The sequence below is a fragment of the Desmodus rotundus genome, chromosome 1 (assembly GCF_022682495.2).
Source record: "Desmodus rotundus isolate HL8 chromosome 1, HLdesRot8A.1, whole genome shotgun sequence".
Taxonomy (NCBI): Eukaryota; Metazoa; Chordata; class Mammalia; order Chiroptera; family Phyllostomidae; genus Desmodus; species Desmodus rotundus.
In genome coordinates this window covers 49,672,218-49,689,869 of record NC_071387.1, presented here as the reverse complement: position 1 = coordinate 49,689,869, position 17,652 = coordinate 49,672,218, and the positions used below count along the sequence as shown (strand labels likewise).

The following is a 17,652-nucleotide window of genomic DNA, read 5'->3' as shown; positions in this document are numbered from 1 at the left end:
AGATGCCAAAGAACTTACATGCATGACCCATGGACATGAACTAAGTGGGGGTACTGATAGAGGGAATGGAGGTAATGGAGGTGGAGTAAAGAGGGAAAAATTAGGACACTGTAATAGCAAAATCAGTAAAATATATTTAAAAAAACATTCTGAGGCAAAAAGTGCACTGACATATTAAAAATTCTTGCTTGACATATATGTTCTTTAAAAACTATATATACATATGTACTTGTAATCACTATTTATTGCAAATACAAGCTAGAGATGTGTAAGTGGAGGGAAAACACTGACTTTCCAGTTCCAACTTGTTTTAAACCGAAATGCCTGACAAAAGGAAAACGGACCTGTCCTCCCAGCGACCTCCTGGGTGGAACGCAAACACACGTGCTCCTGAGGTGTGCTGTGCCCGCACCCACAGCTAACTGGCGGAGAGTGTCTCGGGGTAACCGACCTGATATTATGAGCCAAGAGGCTGAGGACCACACTCTGAGTCCTTCCCAAACACTTACCAAGCACTCTCCTATAAACCCACTGTTTCTTCACTGAATAATCTGTGTACTGCTTTTTAAACAAAACTATTAGGAAACACCTTACCTTAGGTGTCAGTTTCTCCGCCGAGACTCTATGGTCCAAATGCATTTCGGCCTTCATTCGAAAAAGTGGAACTATGTAAGCTTCTGATGTAAATTTGCATGAGCTCTAAGTGCCTGGAGGCCAGAGAGCATATCTCAGTAAATGTTTCCCTGTAAGAAATGTGTTCTCTCTTTAAAAAAAAAAAAATTATTTAAAAGTGAAGCATGGCTATTGCCTTACCTGTTAAAAAGAAAAAAGCAACATGCCTCCGTCAACAACATGTGATCTCCTTCATTAAATCTTAATAAGCAAGGTATTCCTGACTAAGGCTTTTTATTTTATTGTATTTTTCCAGTGTGGGTGTTCAGAATTTTCATTTAAGCAGGGCTCAAACGTTAGAACAAATCCATGGACATGTGCTGCAAAAAACCACTGTGTAACTTCCCCACTGCCACAACCTCTGGTGAAGGTCTTCTCTGGCTCTGGCGTGTATCAAGTATCACTGTTTGCCTGGGTAACAATGCCTTTTCTTGCGGAGAAGACACATGACACCACCTTGTCACACAAACAGCCCACAGAGGAGCCACCAGGAGGGAGCCCTGCAGCTGGGTGCGGGAGCACCAGAGCCACCCATCCCCCAGAGGGGTGGGGCTCCGGGGCGAGGGGCACTCATGTAGCACCACCCAGGTAAACATCAGTCCCATTTTTAAAAGAAATCAAATTGGCAAAATGCATCAAGGGCCTTTAACGTGGTTACAGTTTTAAAAAGAAATGTTAACTTCTGACCCCATAATCTTACTTCTAATAACACACAATAAGAAAACAATGTTTAAAAATAAAACCCATAGATTTGGACAAAAATACATTCACTGCCCACTATTATAAGAGCAAAAGTCAGAAATTTAAATGGTTACTAAATCATTATGCAGACATTAAACACTTACATAGTTTATTAAGATGAGGAAATACTTGGTTAATAAAATTGTGAAACCTGGTTATGTAGTTTAAAGTTTATATAAAAATGTAAATAATTGGAAGGAAATATATCAACATTTTAACAGTGTTTGTTCTTGGTCTACAAACAGTCTTAGAAGAATGATTTTTAAACTTCTGAAGCTTAAATGTGGTGAAAATTACGAAGGTAATTTGTGTTAAAAAGCTTGCCAGCATGCCTGGCCCGTAGCTCGCTAGGAGAAATGTGAGCTGTCATCACACAGGGCCGCCCTCTGCCTCACACTGGGCTGATTGGTCTGTGCCTTCAGTCCAATCACAACTTCTGGGCTTTGTTTTCCTCTCTGTAAAGTGGGGATAATCATAGTTACCTCACAGGGGCATAAAGATTAAATCAAACAAAAAGTGCCAAGTGCTGAACTTAGGCACTCAATAAAATGTTAGTTCTCTTTCTCTCTTTAGAAGACTATAAATTTTGTTCACGCTGAAGAGTCTTGAGCCAAGTTTAAAAATTAACTCTAAATTCAACACACATGGCCACTTAAAGTTCTAGCACTACAGGAACATACTCAGATGAGAAGGTCTTACCAACAAGCTCTCACATCAGTCCAGGTGCCCAACGGGCTTTAAAAGGTGCCAATACTGCACTGAAGTTCTACAAGGGACTTAAAGAGTATGCTTTTCAAAAGACAACATTCCCATGGATGCATGAAGAGCTTTAGCAATCCAACCATGTGCTTCATTTATATGGCACTTCCGAATTAGGAAATGCTGCAGGAGCTTTCCTTGTTGGCTCCACTCTATGCAGGAGGAACTTAAATGAAATGAATTGTATCCTGCACAGGAAATCTTAAACCCATCTGCACAAGACTGGATGGGAGCAAACATGAAACCATTCTTTCTACTGCAATAACTATTCATTAAGTCTTTAAAGATGGGATGCTACCATTTTCTCCCCAAGAGTTATGAGATAGGAAAGGTGGATGGTTGCAGAAGATCTAAAGAGTCTCCAGCTCTCTGGTTTATTTAAAACCAAAACTTTGCTTGATAGGCTTAGTGTTTTTTTTTTAATCCTCATCCAAGTACATGTTTTATTGATTTTTTTTTTTTTTAGAGAGACAGGGACGAGGTAGGAGGGCGGAGAGGGAGAGAGACAGGCAGAGAGAGGGAGAACCATCCACTGGCTGGCTCTCTCACATGCCCCAACAGGGGACTGAACCTGCAACCCAGGCATGTGCCTGACCAGAAATCGAACCTGCAACCTTTCGGTGTACAGAACGGTGCTCCAACCAACTGAGCAACCCAGCCAGGGCTGCCTAGTGGTCTTTAAAAGTATATATGCATGCAAAGGAAAAACAGAGGAAGTCAGACTTTGGTGTCTCTTCTACACCCACAGACATATTTGTGTAGGGTGAGGCCGGTCACCATTCCAGCCTCACTAGGCCCCTTCTCCACAAAGCTGTCCCATCCACACTCCTTGCTACCTGAGCAGCTATGTTTGTGCCAAGTGACTCTGCCTCTCACTTGTCCCAGCCACCTGTGGGGACAAGTGACTTTACAAGAGAAGCCAAAAACAACACTGTTTATCAAAGAGAGTGATATGAGTTGACCTGGCATAAAGTGAACCTGATCAATGAGATCCTGAGTCTCAAGAATTTGAATTAAGCGTAGAGAATGCTTAACAATGAGGACATCTGCAAAACGGGTGTGAGGAGGTAGGAGAGGAGCCACCAGAAAACCGGAAGTAGGTGCAAGCCCAGGAATCAGGAGGACAAAAGTAGAAACGAGCAGAAATAAGTGTAGATTGTGCCTTTTTGCATACTAGCTAATGTTAATACAAAGTCACTATGTTTATCAATCCACTTTGAAACACGCTTTTCATCTTTCTTATTTTAACATCGCTATTATGTGCACTTTATGTTACCAGTATAAAACAATCTGAGTGCGTATCCTCAACACAGACATGCGCATGTGTATTATTTATGGGTGCGTCTCTGTTGAGGACACGTGCTCAAACTGTTTTGTATAAATGGGGAGGTCTACTCAACCAGTTTAAAGACTTCTGCTCTGACGCAGAAAGTGCACATTGCACTACCCCGGGAGGCAACGGTGAGAAGTCAGGATGCCAAGGAACGGAGTAAAACACAGACCTGTCTTTAGGAGGCCACGGACCATGATGTGTTATAGATAAAGTCATTTTATCAGGTCTCCAACAAATATTTACTCAGCACCGATGAGTACTCTGTACTGGTCTAGGTACTTTACATCACTTTCTAGTGACCCCGGCCACTCCTCATCAAGCAGCCTACCAGAGTTGAATTGAATTTGCTGGTCAGTGGTCCCTAAACATTTCCAGACTATAGACTAGTCTGAGGTTCTGATAAAAAATAAGGAACCTCTCCCTAGCAAAGCACACACATATAGGCACATACTTCTGGATTTAATTTCACTGACACTTCTTACCTCAAACCCTAGGGATAAGACACTGATGGTTCTGCCTCCTATTTGAAAATACAGAAAAATATATATAATCATGTGATCCTACAATGGAAGACTGTTTGTTTCGACAATGAAAGCACTTACGAGGTTTATTCATAGGCTTATCTTTCCAATATCATATTATTAGTGGCAATGAGAGAAGTCCTACCAGAAATAAAACGGCGCGTTTATTCTCAAACACAGTGAGTGGAATTGACAGACTGAGTTATCACTCCAGTCACACAATGGCCATTCAGAGTTCTCAGTTAATAGAACAGTCACAGTTTAAGACCAAACACAATGCACAAAGAACAGAAATACAGACAAAGTTGCCATATCAGGCATGTGGGTAACAGAATTAGCTTCCTGGCAACAGAGGTTCTGGTGACGGCAGAAAAGAAACAAACAAAATTATTTTCTATAATGGTCAGTAAATAATAAGTCTGAGAAAATATTTCATCAGAGCTATACACAACAGAGCTCCAGTCCACAAGCTTGTTTTATCTTCTCTCAAACAGTCAAAGAAAGCACTTGATGAGAAATTACCTGCAAATGCAGGCACTTGCCATCAGAGCGACGCGAGGATCAGTGGATCTTGGTTTCCTCATTTGTAGGAAACGAGTAACAGTCCCTACTCCACAAAGATAAGCAGCACACGTTTCCAAGGGAAGAAATGTTCTATGCCAGATCAGCCTATATTACACACATGTTTTCTTGCATTCATTCAACAAATATTTATTGAGTTGCAACTATGTACCAAACATTAAGAATACAAACCAAGAGAAATCAGACCCAGTTTCTCCCTTGATGAAGCTTACTAGCTCCTTCATCCATTAGAAAGATTTAAGGCTGAAAGTCCCATGAGCTGATAGTGACAGCTAATATTTGTACAGCATTTGGCAGATTATAAAGTACTATCTTGCATATATTTTATGGAATCCTCACAATAGCTCTTTGAGAAGTATTGATTATTGATAATGACTGATATCATTGTACAGGTTAAGGCTTAACCCAGCAGCGAAGCTGGAATCCACGGCCCTGATGATTCCCATGCACCACCTCATCTCAGCGGAGCGAGGCTTTGGGTCCTGAGGACAGAACACATGCTAAATCATTCTGAGCTCTCTACTAGAAACATGTGCTAGAGCAGCGTTTTGCCTGTCCCCGTCCTCCCCAGAAGCAAAGGTTACCCAGCTCTGGCAGTGTGTAGACAATGCAATTTACTTACTTAGATGGGGAAAGCTCTACTTATATGTTATAAAACGGTTCATCTGCCAGTTGTTACCGGACATGGGATCCCGGGGCTGAATGACCCTTTGCTATTTCTTTTTCTTGAACTACAGACAGTTTAATTTTTTAACTTAAAAAAAATTTTATATATTGATTTTTTTTGAGAGAGAAAGAGAGGAAGTGTGTGTGTGGGAGAGAGAAAGAGAGAGAGAGATTTATTTGTTTTTCCACTTATTTATACATTCATTGGTTGCTTCCTGCAAGTGCCTTGACCAGAGTTCGGACCCGCAACCCTGGTGTACCGGGACCCTACCCTGTCACTTCCATTATACACGCACCCTGACCTGACAGCACGGAGTGGCAGCCGAGATACGCCTTCCCTCACTAGTTGATTTCTACAGTGTTTTTTAAAGTTAATTATTTATGTTTAACATCTTTAAATTCTATTTCCCAATTGCAGTTGCCACTCAATATTATTTCACATTAGTTTCTGGTGTACAGCGTGGTGGTCAGACACTTATATAACCTACGAAGTGATCCCTGTGGTTAGTCTAGTGCCCACCTGGCACCACATACAGTTATTACAGTATTACTACTGACCATATTCCCTTTGCCGTACATTACGTCCCCGTGACTATTTCGTGACTACACCCCTTCCCCTTTGTCACCCAGCTCCTCCACCCCGCCCTCCTCTGGCAACCAACCATCAGTCTGATCTCGCTACAGTGCTTCAGACTGCAGAAACACTCTGCCTTATTTTTCCTACAGACTCTTAACAATTAGTTGGCTACAACAGTATCACTGACACGCCAAGGCTGAAATGTGACATCTCTAGATAAAATAACCACCTGGTCCTGTGTGAAAATGTGGGTGACATTTCTGAAGGGATCTCAGATCACTGTCCAACATACAACCCAATGCCAAAAATCCCTTCTACACCAGGTCTGCTTCGGGGTAATGCAACTTCTGCACTACGTCCGGGTCTGCCGGTAAGGCAGTTTAGCAGTACCTGTACAAACCCTTAAAGAAACCAAAAAATTTTAGCCCTGACCGGTGTGGCTCAGTTGGTTGGGCATTGTACCGCAAGGTGAAAGGTCACAGTTCAATTCCCAGTCAGGGCATATATGAGAGGCAACCAATCGATGTTTCTCTCTCACATCTATGTTTCTCCCCCTCTCTCCTTCCCTTCTCCTCTATCTAGAAACAAATAAATAATTTTAAAGAGGACTAACTTTGACCTAGTCATTCCATTCCTGAGAATTTATCCTAGAGAAGTAACCTGACAAGTACACAGTATTGAAGGTGTTTCAGAAAAGTTCATTGCCATGTTGTTGATGACGTTAAGAAATGGGAAACAACCAAAATGACCACCTGTAAGAGATGGTTGTAACAAAACAAGTGTACATTCATAAAATGAAAGGCTATGCAGCAATCGGAAACGATAACATAAACCCATAAATATCAACATGAAATGATGCATGTTACTTGTGGTAAATAAAAGCAATTACTAAATAGTATATATGATCGTCATTTTATGTGTATACACAGAAGAAAATCTTGAATTAATTGGCATAGAAAAGAATGGTCTTCTATGTGAAAGTTCCAATTCTGCACCCTGAAGCTGAGAAATGTTTGCTCTCCTTTCCACCCAAAGGCCTCTCAACTATTCCTGGTAGGGCACAGTCGCTAGTCCATTTACCTCCCTGGTTTGCTGTCTTAAAATATAGAGCTCAGCGCTGAAAGCAAGCCCTCCCTCGGAGGCAGCCTGGCCAAGATGGAAAACAACGGGATGGTTACCTCCTTCTTCTGCACACTGTGGCAGCAATGCTGCCGGAGATGCCAACCAGGTTAACCGGGTGGCTAAAACCTTCAATCTTTCCAATACGAGCTGCTATTGACCCAGGTCTCCCCATTCCACAAACACACAACTTTTTTTACTCCTAGCCTAGGAGTAAGGAAGTTGCATTCAGTAAAGCTTAACTGTATATTTGCTCATGCTGATCACCTTCCAGTTTTGAAGCCTTTTTCTGTCCTGACTTCTGACCTCCATTTGGTTAGCTTCCCCCGCCCCATCACTGGGATGGACACAAATTTGATCCATTGTTCTTTATCAAAGACCATTTTCTCAACTAGTCATTTTGGAAGGGATACTTAAAACCATTTTATTTATGATAATTTTAAATATTTTATATTAAAGCAAATATGGGTATGTTATAAATAAAATATGAAGTAAAGTCATCTTTGCGCAAACACATGAGACTTTCAAAGACATTTCGGGGCTGCTGGTTGTGCTTCCTAAGTCTCCCCACATCCCTGTCCACCCCACCGCACTCTCCAGAAAGTAAGTATAAACTTTCCTCTTCTTTAATGGAAAAATGGAAAATAGCACTGGTAAGGCAGTAAATACACAACACCAAATAATTATCAAACTGCAACACATCTATCTTATTGTAATAAGACTGCATCTTGTTCCAATCTAGTCCGTATTTTTTCAGTGTATCCATAAAAAGGGTTCTAAAAAAATGTAGACACCTGGTTTGATTTTGATATCTGCAACAACGACATTAACTCAAACTCTTAATTAATGACTAATTTAAAAAAGAAACAAAGTGCATTTCAGGAAGGCTTGTCCTCGGAAAACCCATGCTGACTTCTTACAACCCCTACCTTTCCTACATAATCACAAACCACCCCTTCTTCCCTCTACTCAGTCCGTCCCAGGATGGTTTCACACTTACTGTCTAGAAGATCCTGAACTGGGTCTATGAGAGACAAAATAATTAGTCAGACAGAAGCTTATCTTCCAGGAAGGAGAGAGCCGGTACACATTCACATAACTACAACACAAGGTAAAACTGCTCTAAGAAGTTCCAGGGACAGGGCAGCCCTGACCGGCGGGGGAATAGCTCTAGCTGGCTGGGCCACAGCATGTGTGAGGGCGGTAACGAAGGTAAAAATAGGGCACGTGGGAGACAGTCACAAATGTATCTAACCTAGGAAGGCTGCAGTTTTGCTAGGGAATCACCTAAAGCTTTCTGGGCCAGACTTGGAAAATCTACCATTTTCTATTTCAGAAGATTAAAATGTTTTCAATTTTTGAGGAACATCTGCTTGTATTTTCAGTGTTTTGGGTCTTTCTCCTATCCTCCAAGATTGTCAACAGAAGCCTACGAATCATAAAATAGTATGCCCTTATACTTTTGACAGTATTTTTAAGTTTACAAAGCATTTTCAAATGGTTTATTTCTGGCAAGGTTTTTAAGTATCCTAAGGTATGATTAAATTGGGCCTGGGCACCCAAATTCAAGTACCTGTGTACTCGGGTCACGTACTCAGGCTAGGCACTGACCCACTTTTATCTACGTTTGTTTTGCCCTTTCTAATTAAAAATCATTGTCCTTGAGTTTTCTATGATTAGGGGGAAAATGAAGGAAATCACACTAGTGAATAATAGCGTTGACTGGATAGTTAAGTGTTGACTGCAGCGCACAAAAATGTTAAGAAATGACCACTGTAAAAATATTTGCAAGAAATTTTAAATTGCCGCAAGAACAGACTAGATAATTTATAGGAAGCTGACAAATCTCTGGACAAAACATTCAACAGCCATGGGGAAGTTACCTAAAAAAGGCTTGTTAAAAATACAGTAGATCCTCACTAACCACAGATTCTGTATTGGCAAACTGGCCTACTAACTAAAATTCATTTGTAACTCCAAAATCAATACTAATGGTCATCAGCAGACATGTGCAGAGTGCGGAAATATTAGTCACTCTCCGCACACATTCCCGGCTGAGGTCAAACGAGGCAACACTCTGCCTTCTTCTTTTGAAGATTTTATTTATTTATTTATTTTTAGAAAGGAGAAGGGAGGGAAAAAGAGATGAAGAGAATCGTTGACGTGCAAAGAGAAACAGCGATCGGCTGGCTGCCTCTTGCACGCCTCCAACTGGGGACCTGGCCTGCAACCCAGGCACATGCCCTGACTGGGAATCGAACCGGCAAGCTTTCCGTTTGTGGTACGATGCCTATCCCACTGAGCCATACCAATCAAGGCTGTCTTCTTGTTTTAGCCTTCATACTCCTTTTTATGGTGTGCACTTGTGTGCTTTTTCTTGGTAATTTTCTTGCTTAAAATAGCTCCCAAACATAGTGCTGAAACACTGTCTAATGTCCCTGAGTGCAAAAAGGCTAGGACGTGCCTTACAGAGAAAACACAGGTGTGTTAGGTGAGCTTCATTCAGGCCTGAGTTATAGTGCTGTAGGGCCCCAGTTGATTGTTAACGAGTCAACAATACACACTAACCAAGGTATCTTTAAACAGAAACACACAAAAAACAAGGGTACGTATTTGACAGGTTGGCGAAATATTATGACCTTCTAGAAGCTCACAGGAACCTAAGCTTATTTTTTTTAATCCCTAGTTTAAAAAAATGGTTCAGTATTCACTAATTCAGTGCTCATGTCACTTTACAGAACATAAACTACTAAAAAAAAATGCGAATCGACTGTGTTAACAGTGGGGGGACATGGAGTGTCCTCTCAATTTTTGTATATTCCCCATACATCTAAAATAAGCAGTTTTGCTACCTCTGGGTCTCCTATATCACAGAACAACTCCACGTCCTAGACCGATCCTTTCTTGCTATTCTCCACCTTGAGGCCCTTGTAAATGTTTCCTCTAGCCTTTCCACAGGTGTTGGCCTGTCCTAGAGCTGGCCCCCACTTCCTCTAACAGCACCTGACCAACCTTCTGCACGCTGGTTCCCTGACATTCCTACCGCCTTTAGCATAGGTTTCTGTACAGAACAGAGCTCCTCGGGCGGTCCCTGGGGGCCTCAGTGACTTCCTGGCCTTCCTTTCCCAGTTATTCCTCACCCAGGGATTACATCGCTTTCATCAACAGTCTTGTATGTTAGAGTCTGTGGCCGTGAGATCGCACCTCCATTTTCCCCTAATTGTTTGAAACTCATTTTTCAGTAGCCCCCTGCCCAAAACTCCCTGCCTTCCACCTTAAAGATGACATGGACATGTTCCCCCACTGACATTCAAGGTGCCTTTGGAAACACCTGGTAGGGTCCTGAAACTATATATTCATTTTTCCTGTCAGTGTTTTAAACCTCTTATTACGGAAAATATCAAATATACACAAAAGTGGAGAAAACACTATAATGAATCCCATGTACCCGTCACTGAACAACAATTATTAACCTTTTGCAAATCTTTTTCACTTATTCCTCCTTTCCTTTCTCATTTTGTTTTACTTTTGCTGGACTATCTTAGAGCAAAACCAAGATGATAGCCCTTTTTCACCCATGAAAACTTCCGTGTGCATTCATAACAGACGAGGACGTTGATTTTTAAAATAACCACACGTCATTCCCAAACCCTAACAATATTAACTGTAATTTTTTTCATCACTGAGAACTCAGCCACACTGAAGTTTTTGAAGTTGTCTCAGAAGTGTCTTTTTGCAGAAGGATTGTTCCAGTAAGAATGAAAGCGGGGTCCCTACACTGAATCCCATTCGCTGAGACTGTATTTGAGGCCACAGCAGAGTCTGGAACAAGGGAGGAGCTCATTCAACTAAAAGAATTAGATTAAAAACCTAGCCCACGAAAGTGGAAAAGTAAATAAAACGAAAACTGTAATGGAAAGTCATGAAACAGGGCACCAGCTAGAGAGAACTAGCTAAGAGCTTAATGTGAGTAAGGAGAGTAACTGGATGAATGATCGAATTATCTCAATGGAACAAGACATTAGATTTTAAAATCCCACTTTGGATCAATGGAGTAATGAAAAAAACAGCTATTAAAAAGGAAAACCCGGCTGATTTCTCCATCAGGAAAGACGTTGGTGTTGAGGAGACTGTAACTACCTGTCTTCAGGGCTGTGGCAAAACCTCCGATGTGTGGCCGTCTGGCCAGGCGTCTGCGATTTCACACTGTCGGAGTCGTGACTGTACCCTGGCGTGTGCAGCTTTCTGTGAGTTTGCTGTGCCTGAGCCAAGAAAGAAGGCAGACACAGATGTCTACAGGAATTCTGATTCCATGAAAGATTTTGAGGAGATGGGGAAGGCTGGTATCTTTCAGAGTGCAAAGTGATTCTGGAATGCAAAGAATTTCTTTGGGTTGAGTTCCATGGAGGTTTGTCACGAACCTGTGCTCCTGAGTACAAAACATGAATACCTGAGCCAAGAAATAGTTTCTCTGGACAAACACACAATTAGGAGTACTGTGGACAGTAAAGGAGCGGGGAGCTTATAGGCATTCTGTCTAATTTACATAATTTCCCAAACCTTAGTTTCACTAGCACCTTTTTACACTGTGGCACCTTCATAATCACACTGTAAGTTTAAAATGAGCTAGGGTATAAGTTTATATTTTATTTCATCAAAGACACCAAAATGAAATAGGCCTAAAATGCCATTTAAGGTAGATGACACTGGGCAACCAACTACCTGTCTCCTGGTGGTTCTCCATATAGCACGACATATGCAGAATCCGTATTTCCCTTGCAAAAAGAAAATGAACACGCCCGTGCAATCTATCAGGATGACAGCTAACGTGCAGATTACTTACTAAGCCAGACACTCTGCACCACATGATACAACCTATTTTTAATGCCTATTTTACAGATGTAGAAACTGAGATTTCATGCTTTAATGATATTGTTAGGGTCACATCTAGTAACCGGAAGCCCTGCGACTTGACAACTGGCCTGGCTAACCCTAGGGCACAGGTGGCAAACACAAGGCCCGCAGGCGGAACCCGGCCCTCCACCTTGTTTTATCCACCTGGCACCTTGTTTCTACCCGGCAGCAGCACCAAGCTCTCGCTTAACTGTTAAGGAGTAGTTACATTATACAGTCCTAAAATTACATTCGGCCCTTTGAAGGCAACCACGAGGCTGATGTGGCCCCCGGTGAAAATGAGTTTGACACCCCTGCCCTACAGCCTAAGACTCAACCCACACTCCGTCAGACTCAAGCACATCTCAGGCTTCTCCCACGTGCTCCACTGCGACCCAGGAAAGGCACACTGAACTTGGCTCTCTGCAGCAGAGGCGCACACACACACGAACAAGGGAACTTTTTACATAAGCAATTCATGTTCATTCATGAAAACATAAAAAGTTGCACAACATAAGCTCAATGACAAATACGAATGTCTCAATTTTTTGAGGTTCATTATTCGAAATGGCTCCAAAATTTCCCCTTCTCCTTAAAATAAGATTTTAACAAATGCTCAGTTACAATTTTTTGTTTCTTCCCCGCCTAACTAAATCAAAACAGACCCTCAAGAAAGAAGAAATAAAAATTGCAACTTAACCCTCATCAACTCCGCAGTAATATTTTAATTAGAGTAGTAAGGCTAAAAATAGTTGTTTGAAGTATAGCTCTGAAAAAGTTTAATGATTACTTTAAATATGGCCAGTAACGCTTGTTTACAAACAAGCTAATGATGTCTTAACATAATGAAGGTTAAAAATTGTGTTTTGCATTTTTTTAAAATAAAGAAGTTTGCCGGCATCTTTATCACCACTAAAGGGTAATTTTAGCATATCAAAGGAATTTTTCCTAATCATATTTTGAGAAACATATTTTCAAAAACATTTACGCAATGGGAACCTACAGATCTTGTTAAGTCAAATATTTCATATTCCAGAACAAGTCAGAACACATCAAATCTGAAAGAATTTCTTAGGGCTTACTTCAGATTTAATTTCCAGCCAAATTGGAATCTTAAACTTCTGGATTATTGCAGCTAACAAGCACAGCAAGGAGAGGAGGGGAAAGCCATCAAAGCTTCTGGCACTGAAAATATCCCAGAGGAAGGACTATTTCCATAACAAACTCACTAGAATTAATATTGTAACTAATTGGTTTCTGAATCATGACTGATGTTTACCCATTTGATTCATTTACATAAGACACACCTAGGTTTTAGAGGAGGAAAAGAGGGGAAAAAAAATTTGAAGCAAAAAATGTGGTAAAATATTTAATAACATCCTTTAAAGCAGAAATCCTGTAGCCAGCGAGCCAGGTAAGCTACATTTGGACTATAAGACGTACCCCCATTTTCCTCCCAAATTTGGGAGTGGGGGGAAGTGTGTCTAGTAGTCCGAAAAACACGGTAATTTAGCAGTGTGGGCAACTGTCATACACCTAGTGAAGGGGAAGAGTTTAATCACTGGCGGGTTGACAATGTGCACACCTGATACATCTAAGTCACACGCCGTCACGTACACGGTGGGGAGGGCGGTGAGGCGGGAGACCACTCTGTTTTCCCACTGATTCCATGCAGCCTCTGTCCCGGCCCCGACCCTGGTGGACATCAGGGCACCATTCTGCTTTGGGCTGCGGCTGCGGTTTGAGACTGGGAAGCACTGGGTCTCGTGAAAACAGGGCTCCAAGCTGGAGTGCTATTAGCACCTCTAAGGTTTCACCCCTGTACGCAAAAACCTGTTTCCTCCACCACTAACCGTTGGGTCGTGCGTCACTGTGCCTCATGCACGGGCCCGCTCTGCTCCATTACACGCAGGAGAAAGTCATGAAAATCCAAGATGTTGAAAACATACTGTGTGACCCAGCAATTCCACTTCTGGATATTTATCTGAAGGAATCCAAAACACTAATTCAGAAAGGTATTTGCACCCCTATGCTCACTGCAGCCGTATTTACTATAGTCAAGATATGAAACAACCTAAGCGTTCATTAACAGACGAATGGATAAAAAAAGTGGTGCTACATATAGACAGTGGAGTATTAGCCATAAAAAATAAAACCTACCATTGGTGACCACACGGATAGGTCTACAGAGTACTGTGTTAAGTGAAATAAGTCAGACAAAGACAAACACCATACAATTTCATTTATATGTGAAATCTAAAATAATAAAGTAAACAAAGAAACAAACTCATAGATACACAGAACGAACTGATAGTCTGCAAATGGGAGGGGGTTTGAGGGATGGATGAAAAAGGTGAAGGGATTAAAAAGCGCAAATTGGCAGTTATAAAAACAGGCACAGCAATGTGAAGTACTGCATAAGGAATGCAGTCAATAGTAACTATGTATAGTGTCAAGTGGGTACTGGAGTTACTGGGGTGATCATTTCATAAGGTACATAAATGTCTAACCACTATGTTGTGCACCAGAAACTAATATAATATTGTATGCCAACTGTAATAAAAAAAGTATCTTTTTAATAAAGCACACTGCCTAGCACAAAGCAGCCCTCAATCCACAATAGTAATTTCATGAGCTAACAAAACTATTCAATTTTAAATACTTCTGAACATAGTTAACGCTCTAGAAAATAAAGGCTGTAAACATCTAAATCACGTTCTATAGAAAAGCACCTGATAAATGATTTTCTCAAAGGTGGCAAAGTTACAGCCACATTCATTCCTAACAAAGGATCCCAGGATTGAAAAACAGCTCATTCTGAAACACAATAAAAGCAGTGTATACAAATCTTACCGCAAACACCCTGATCAAGAGAAAACATTTCAAAACATTTACTTGAAAGATCCCAAAGCTGTTCTGTGGGGAAAAGCCAAGGCATAGTACAGACTTGCGCAGATTAGTCAAGAATGTGATTGGATGAATTAAAGAAATTATGTTTTGGCAAGGCTGAAGAAGGCGGCAGGCAAAACTTCAAGTTTCTGCTGGTTCATTGAAACGAACATTTTCCTTCCTTTTTACAGCTAACAATTTAACACACATTTTATATTATAATTAAAAGTTTGATAAGCCATGTGGAAAGAAACCTCTCCATTAAGAACCTGGGTTAACATGAACATCACTACTGTAATAACATCACCGTTTAACAAACACTGAGGAGATGATGCCTTATCTTCTTACAGACCTGGGTTTGAGTCCTGGCTTGGCCATTCACCAGCACACAGACCGAGGGCCAAGTCCCACAGCTTCCTAATTGACCTTCCAGCTTCCACTTTTGTCCTCCTGCCCATTCTCCTAAGCAGTCAAAGGATCCGAATCTTCTCCTCAAGCAGGATATAAAGCCTGGTTTCTGCCTCAGGGCCTTGGCATGTGCTGTTCCACCACTCGGAACATCTACTCCCCACCTTTGCCAGCCAATTCTATTTGTGCTTCAGGTACACACACTTTTGGATCAGCTAGGTTTTCAGACATGCAATATTGTCAGATGAGAAAGTAAACTCTTTCAACATTTTTTTCTGGTTTCTTAAGACAAAATCTGGTAAAAGCTGAAAAAAAACTTTGGGCCTTCTGAGTTTAAACAGACAGCTTAACTTCAGATTCAAAATTCTGGGACTTGTGCTTATAAATTCAAATAACCTATTGTACTGAAGCTGGTATTAAATACTGTTATAGGCAGTGACTATTTCCCCCACATCTAGTCCATCTGGATAAAAGAGGTACATACGCAAATGTATGTTTTCCTTCCCCCACCCCACTCCAACTTGCCTCCATTCTCACCTTATTGAGCCACCTTTATTTTAACTTGGGGAAAGCCGCAGGGAGAAGGAGAAGCTTCATGTTTTTTTTAATCACAATCTTGGTTATAATGAGCCACACATATGGTACTAACCATGGACAGCCATTCCCCTTCATGCCATGTTCCTCATCCATGTCCAGTTTTTCTTGCTGCCCTGGCCCCTCATCTCTTCTCCAGCTTTCCTGCCCACTCAGCTTCTCTCAAGATGTGACACACGGTGACATGGCAAACGAGAGGGGCTTGATTTAACAAGACTCCTGGAGCTACATTCTCTTTGAGAAACCTTTAAACATATGGCAGGAAATTACCCTGGAGTCTGGACAAAGGGGAAGAAGGGTTAAAAAAAAAAAAAAGTCAAAAGATAGACAGGTCAGGGAAAGAATGGAAAAAGAAATTGGAAAAAAAATCGGACAAAGTGGAATGGATGACTGCTGGGCCTTTTTCGTATAATTAAGCCCCTACCTCTCCCAAGCCTGGAGACCAGGAGTAGGGTGCCTGCACATCTTCCCAGGTTTACAGCCACTGCCTCCCACTTCCCAGAAAATTTAATCTGATAGAGGTTCCGGGTTACTTTCTGACAATGGTGTTTTGAGAAGACAACCTGTCTGTTCTCCCTGCTCAGCCTGAAAAAATACATTGTTAAAGATCTGTAGTCAGCTGGATGTATAGATGTGGGAGGAACAGGTGGCTAGCACCACATTATTTAAACAATGAGTGTTTTTTGCTAATAAACACCCTAATGGCCATCATAGCACCCAGTTAAATATTGTAACTTCTCTTTAGAATTGCCAATATCTAAAAAGGTACTAAAAATTACGACCTTGAAGGGGAATCTACCACAGATGAAGTCTGCTTATTAATTCCACCTGCAATTTGTTGTTTTTGTTTTTTTTTCATATAGGAACTCTATTCTGAATACCTGCAGTCCCAGACGGTGTTACTAAGACTGCTGACATTCAGACTTGCTCCGAAAGGCTCAGAGTTTGTAGAGAGAAAGACGAAACCCAGCAAGGAGGCCCTCCCCAGGGCACTTTCTGACCCCAGGCCTGGGTGTATGTGTGTGCAACCCCCCGACCCCAATTAAGGATCATTTTGCCCTCCAGAAGCTATCAGAAGATGAAAGCGGCCCCTGCTCGCTTCCTCCAGACAATAGGCAGCCACCTGCTTGGGGATTTAGTCACCAGTTCCGAGTTCCTGTGTCATGGAGTCATGGAGTCACTGCCTCACTGCCGCTTGTACCCCAGAGAACAAGAGGAGGCGAAAGAAACAAAGGAGCCAGGTGGCTGGGGCAGAAGAGTGGGGTGGCTTCTTTCTCACACCCCCACCATGCAGCAAGGGGCTTGTGGAAGCCTGGTTGCTCCCCAGATCAAGCTCTGTGCTGAGACAGCTGTCTGAGCTGGAAGAGGAAAAGGAAGGAAAAACAGCCCTTTCTAAGGACTGCCTAGTCTTTTATCTAAAGGAACAAAAACTGTAAACAGGCAGCAGAGCCTATCTTGAAACACCGAGGAGCTAACCTGCCAGTTTCGTTTGATTCTGCCATGAACAACTCCTTGGCAGTCCTCTTCACTGACAAACTGAAGAACCTTAAACTAAACTAGGTCGACACAGAAAGAGGCAGGCTCACTGCTGGCTGAGCGCAGCGCTCTCCCACAGGGCGGCGTGGGGCGTCGGGGATGCACACCCGCTGTAGGGGCACGTAGGGGACAGGATCACAGAAGGGCTTCGATGGGACATGCTCCACTACCTCTAAAAGGCTTTGGAACAAGAGGCCTGGGAGAAGAACTATCAAATAAGAGATAGGAACAATAAATGCAGAGAGAAGGAAAGTGGAATAGTCATCCACCTATGTGAATTTTCCCTTCTGTTTTGCTATGGAATGAGTGGAAAAAGAAAACTTCTTGGCAGTTACTGGTGGAATTAAAACAAAAATATTAAT

The 17,652-nt window shown here is 41.8% G+C and overlaps 1 protein-coding gene across 2 annotated transcripts in view; it reads right to left on the bottom strand.

Annotated features, from left to right (window-relative positions):
• KANK1 (KN motif and ankyrin repeat domains 1) overlaps positions 1 to 17,652 on the bottom strand; it is a 189,456-nt gene that overhangs the window by 133,620 nt on the left and 38,184 nt on the right. Inside the window, exon 1 of one of the 2 annotated variants that reach the window (XM_045191132.3) lies at positions 595 to 617. The exons of the other annotated variant lie outside the window; for it this stretch is intronic. The gene's annotated coding sequence lies outside the window, so the exon portion shown is untranslated. Of the gene's footprint in view, positions 1 to 594; positions 618 to 17,652 lie in introns of those variants that run through there. 2 annotated transcript variants of the gene reach the window in all.